Source organism: Dendroctonus ponderosae, unplaced genomic scaffold (assembly GCF_020466585.1).
Source record: "Dendroctonus ponderosae isolate FM_Combo_2020 unplaced genomic scaffold, Dpon_F_20191213v2 Dpon_F_20191213_3, whole genome shotgun sequence".
Lineage (NCBI taxonomy): Eukaryota > Metazoa > Arthropoda > Insecta > Coleoptera > Curculionidae > Dendroctonus > Dendroctonus ponderosae.
Genome location: NW_026018508.1, coordinates 4,784,776 through 4,790,915, shown reverse-complemented (window position 1 = coordinate 4,790,915; position 6,140 = coordinate 4,784,776).

Here is a 6,140-nt window from a genome sequence, read left to right as displayed (position 1 = left end):
GAAGCAGCTGAAGATGGAAAAAATCAATATACCTGCAGTGAAGGTGATTTGCTACTGCCAAATATACATACGAACTCTATCAAATAATCTCCTTTAAGATATTTTTCATTTGCTGGGATGCAAAAATCAATACACTTGCAGTGAATGTGATTTGCAACTGCACAATCTACATATAAACTTTGTTAAATATATACATAAAATTAAATTAAAGCTACAGCTAAGAATACAAATTGAAGGAAAATTATGAGTTCAATTTCTTTACATTTTTTAAATTTCGTAATACACCGTTTGCAATAACCTTTTTTGTTTCACTTATAATTTTTTTTTAAATCTAAGGAAAACTAGGGACTATTTAACCGATATGGAATCATTGGAGAAAATAGTAATTACTGCCTAGAAAGTGTTGGATACAAAGATTAACTTCAGATGTACTTCAACTAACAGCCAAACAAATTAGTAAGGAAAACTTTTTTATTTGAATAGCCGAAACATTATTAGGAAAGCGTAGCCTTTCTCATAACAATCAAATTTAGTAAGAAGGTAAAGCTGTTGATATCAAACACCTGAAAAACTGCTTGCTCAACGCCATTACATAAGTATTGATCAACTTCCGAAAGATTTGCTTTAGTGGAAACTGATAAAATCTGATATTTGTTCTTCTAATAAAAGACAAGAGTTTTTTGCGATTAAAAATTTGCAGGGTGGTTAATATTAACTAGAAATAGACTTTAGAAGGTTGCAAAGGAAAATATAAATGGCTCTCAAAATCGCCTTTGCTTTTACAGCTCACATAAGTTGAGTTAAGCCCAGTGGTTCAATTGACAACTTATTTTTCGGTAGATAATCTCTAAATCAATACACGGATAATTAAAATATGTATTTAAAAAAAATGAAACATAGTTAAAATCACCTTTCCAGATATATTAGATAAAAAAAATTCAAGCAATTTATTATTGAATATATTTTATATTACACAACAAATATTCTTAAGGAATGTGTTTTCCATTTCGTTTTGGTTCAGATTTGCAAAGAAACTTCTCTGTAGGGTTATAATTCGAACCATTATGAAGAACAAAAACATAAATGACCTAAATTTAAAACGTAATCTCGACTCAGATAAAAGCATGGCAAATATCTTCTTCATAGGCTCATATAGAATAACCTCCAACAAGTAAAACTTCCCAAATTGCTCTCAGAATTGTTTCACAAACTTATATTTATATTTCCTTCTTTTTCTTCAGGATAATTTTGAACAGTTGAGGCTTGTATTTTACGCAAGTGGCTGATTCTGCTGAAAATCTACACCAACTTTACTTATACGTACTGGATTTATATTTATGAATTAGTTCAGAATTCCTTATTGAAAAAGGCACAGCGACTCTAGAGCTTATTAGTTCACAGTAGATTTAAAAAAATAATGTGAAAAGTAAATCGAATGTGCGACTTGTTAAGAATGTTAAGTTTATCTACATTAACAAATTGAAACATTTACTTTTTTGACATTTCATTTATAAAAGGCAATTAAAATTGATGAGAACTACAATTAATTGACAATTATTGATTCTAATTCACATGATTTATCGTACAGAAGCGACGCTAACGTTCTAAGCCGTCAAAAGTATAAGTAAATGTATATTTTGTTTCGATTCGAAATGGTTGTAATTTGTTAATAGTATCTACGTCTGTTATGATATGTATTATTTCTTTACAGTGCTAATTTTTCAGTCAGTAGATGGGCAAATACGTGATTGAGGAACGATTAAAGGTTTTTTTATGACTGAGGTCATAAAAAAGGTACATCATTATACCGACGTATTGTAACCTCCAAGTTCCTCTGGATGGAAGAACGTGTTTTTGAAATATTTAGTTTATTAATTTACAGAATCATAAAATGCTATTAAGTTATTATTAAAGAAAATTAAGATTTTTGAGTCGTTACGATGAAACATAAATTATTGTACTGTGTAAGTACGTCATGGATCATCTGTATGGGACAAATTCTAAAGAAACTTCGGCTTTTAACCGGCGCGGCAGCACAAATAGGAACTAGCAAAAATTCGCGTAGTGATTTCATTTGATTTATCGAGACATTTGAGGGTAAAAATGTTAAAAGTTTTCCTGGGTTTTGAGTCAAAGTGGATGTTTAAGCCCTCCTGGGGTCTGTTTTTGAAAACCCCCGATTGTTTTAAGTTAAAAGTCCCGATTGTTTGGATCAGATGATCGAGGTGCCCAGCTACAGTTCCTTCTCGTCCAATTGATTGTTTTTCAATCATTTCATGGAATATCCGACTGAGTGAACACGAGCTTCTTCATTTATGGCTATTATAAAATGTTATTTCGTTGTTATAAAAGTAAATTCAGACTTTTGAGTCGCTACTATGAAATAGAAAGTATTGTACTGTGCCTGGGGGGGTGGGGACAAAGCCCCATAGAATGATGAGGGATGTAAATTAGTCCATATCTCAAACTCTCCAGAGGTGCTTAAAGTACTACGACTTTTTTATTTATTTTATTCATTTTTGCCACGACGAATTTTATCCATTTTTCAGTTAAGTATTAAAGATTACCTTGAGGGTAACTTCGTGATTGTCAAAAGAGTCTAGCTTCCAGTTGGTTTAGAAAATGTTTTAGACTACAATGCCGACGGTAAAAGGAAACCAGTGTTTGGACAGAACTAAATCAGATATTATAAAAGTCGAAGAAAGTAATAAAGCTCCATTGAAATTCAAAGTCTGCCTTGTAGCCTTGACCAACATAGTGATTTACAGTTAATGCGCCTACTGCTGATCTCCAAAACATAAGACCGCAAAAATGACGGCATTTTGTAATGCACAAAACAATAACACCAGCAGATTTACAGGATTAATTGCTTTGTGCACAAAAAAATATATACACGATGATTTAATTTGGCGTTATTCCTCTGGAGGTTTTGACGTGGGAAATTAACTAAGTTCCGAAAACATAGTGAACGATTCTCATAAAACAACCCTTGAAAAAACATTTGTTAAAAATCTTGAAGGTAATTATAAATTAGGAGTAACAATATATTTAAATACACCAGCACATGACGACTTTTTCATTAACAAAACGTACATACCTGTTGCTTTCTAAGCAAATCAACGAAAGCAACTAAACCAAATATTTAAAAAATCTTTTTATTGATGGAACTATATTTGTCACCCTAAATTAAATTGTGCGAAATTCAGGTTTTTAATTGGCCGGAAACCAATGATATAAATACCTGATATTAATGTATACTCCATTATCTATTACTTGATGCAAAGTTTCTTAAAAGTTTCAATATTAAGGAAAATTTAATCAAACCCTCTTAATTGTGCCCCTGCTTGTTTATATTAAACTGACCACAATCTTAATCGTTATTAACAGAAATATTATTTTCTCCAAAACCACAGGCAGGAGAAATTAAAACTCTTTAAATGTATAAACTTACAGCAGATGTTCAATTTAAATGCAGAAAGTTATAGTCAACTTCCGATAAATCCGTAACAACCAGCACCTTGAATGTCTACTTACTTGTAACTTACCAACTTTAAGCACTATTCTTTTCACCACTGTTCTCTGCCAACGTTTGACGACGTTCATAGTACGACACCCTGTATGATTTGCACAAGCTCCACCTCTGAAAATGTTCCTTTCAAGGATTTGACTTGATGACTATTGTTGGACTTTGAAATAAAGCAATTCAAAAATTAATATCACACATACTTTATCAAGTTGTATCCATACAATTATGCTATATGCTTCTATCTGATTCGCATATCCAAATACTTATCATGCAGGAACGAATTTGCTGTAAATGTTGAAATGATTTAGATCCCTTACTTGAACCTACAAACATTTTGTACATGGGTGTATATTTTACATTGCAATGCAAAAGAGAGCAACACAGTGCAGATGTCTTGAGCAGAAAAACGGAAAAGGTTCATCTGACCAACGCCCTTAATGCTTAATTGTTACATTGAAGGTCTACATCAAACGTAAATACTAATCAGGACATGGCCTTTATCAACATGTCTGATAATTAAATAAATAAAAAGTGACGATATTATATTAATAGACTTTCTTATATCTTCATTTAATTCCGATCCTTCTTCACAACGTCCTCCGAGTATCCGTTATTTGCTCAATCCCAAATAGTCATTGTTACAAACACAGCTGCTTCTTGTTAGTCAACTACACCCATGTACTTTATGTTTTTCATCGATATAGTAGCAGTCTAAAAACTACACAAATTGCATACTTATCTCCAAGTTATGTTACACGTTCTCTAAGTTAAAATACATCTTATATTTATATAAAAATTATCCTAATTGACTAGTCTGTTACGGTAAGATCACACCAAGTATTGCTTATGTTTAATATATTTGTTCATCCGATGAATGTCCTCATTTTATATTATTTAAGTAGTCTATAGGACGACTAGCATACGAACAATACAACCATATTTTGTCACATATCGTTAAAGCCATCAAATCCACATGGTTTAGAGGAGAATCAGCAGCGAATAATACAAGAAAATTAAGAGATTAAACGATACACCATTTCAAAACACATTTCAACTGGTATGCCCAGATTTGAATTGTAATGTATAATTGAGCGTTGAAACATTGCTAATATGTAGATTCAGCAGTGTTAAATTACAGGATTATACAAATTATATAAAAAATAATTTATTAGAAAATTAGGAGAAAAGTAGTTAGCTGGTATTGTTATTACTCTTCTATGTGTATTTGTTCAAACTATCAAATGTGAAGGAAAAATACAGTAAAAACTAGTCTCGTAACGTAAATCGTAGCAAGTCATTTATGTATTAAAATTATTCACCTGCATGGTGATTATTTAGTACCTACATAAGTGGTTGCTTTTGAATTCTTTTGATAATTTGCTTTTATTCTCTGGTAATTTATCGACCATCATACTCTCCAATTTCTCGACTCTTTTATTACCCACTTTCTGTACTCATCTTTCTCTCTCATCTGCGTACAAATTATTACATTTGCCAAATGGAAGTTATACGTAAACGGAGTTAAAATCTTAAGAAGCAAATATTGCTTTTTGACCGACTAGCTTTTTGAAATGGTTCATAACGTTGCAACGAATTGAAGTTACAAATCTGTTATTATATTTATTAAACCCCACTATATAACTTAAAATATAAGTTTTCTTATATACAGGCTATTTTAAATTAGGCCGGCACTATTGGCAGCTTTAATATTAGTGAAGATAGGAATTAGATCAGTTAAACTTGGAAGCAATGCATTTTGTTTTACTGTATGAAATGGCTTAAGTTTTCGCGGCAAATATTTAAACAGTTGGTTTTATTTTGTATGTTTTCGTTTATATTTTTGCACTGATTATGATCACCCAAACATATGTTGATCCAAATAATTTTTCAGTTTCATGAAATATAGTAGAACGTAACTTTTTTCTCAGTTTTCAGATATTATAATGATAATCCCGATTTAAATTTTTATAAAAAAACCCGTCAAAGCAAAGCTTTAGTGATTTTTTTACCTCGTCAACCATAATCACTAATAAGAAAGTTTTGAAGAAAACGTACAAAGAACTACGTAAATCAAATAACGTGTTTTTTCATATGCTTTGAAAAATACTCGATCGAGTTAGTCATCAATACAGTTGTGATTTCAGATAGATACTGTATATAACTGAAATAGCGCGAACAAAGAAGATAAAAACTTAATTCTATTTTTTTTTGCAAAATCTCTAATTTTAAATTTAACCGTTGTTTCTGCTACAGATCGTTATTTATTCAGTCATTTTTCAATTCAATGTTATTTAATGGTTTCTTTGTAGTTTATGCATTGAATTTACAGACGAACTAAACAGAATCAAAGACACAATTTCAAAGTATTAAACTTACCTCAAAGCAAACAGAGTGTTGAACTTGTGATCAGTCAAATTTAAAAGTTTTCTCTTGCTTAATTAACACCTGTGAGGGGCATTTATTAATTTTTCATTTCGAAATTACTTTGGTACTTCATAAATAAGATTTGGACTTTACATAACCCATTTCAAAGTGTGTTATGGAGTTGGAATGTGATCTAATCATTCAATAAAATCGCTTCTTTTCATCTAATAATTTGAAAATCTTTTGAAAA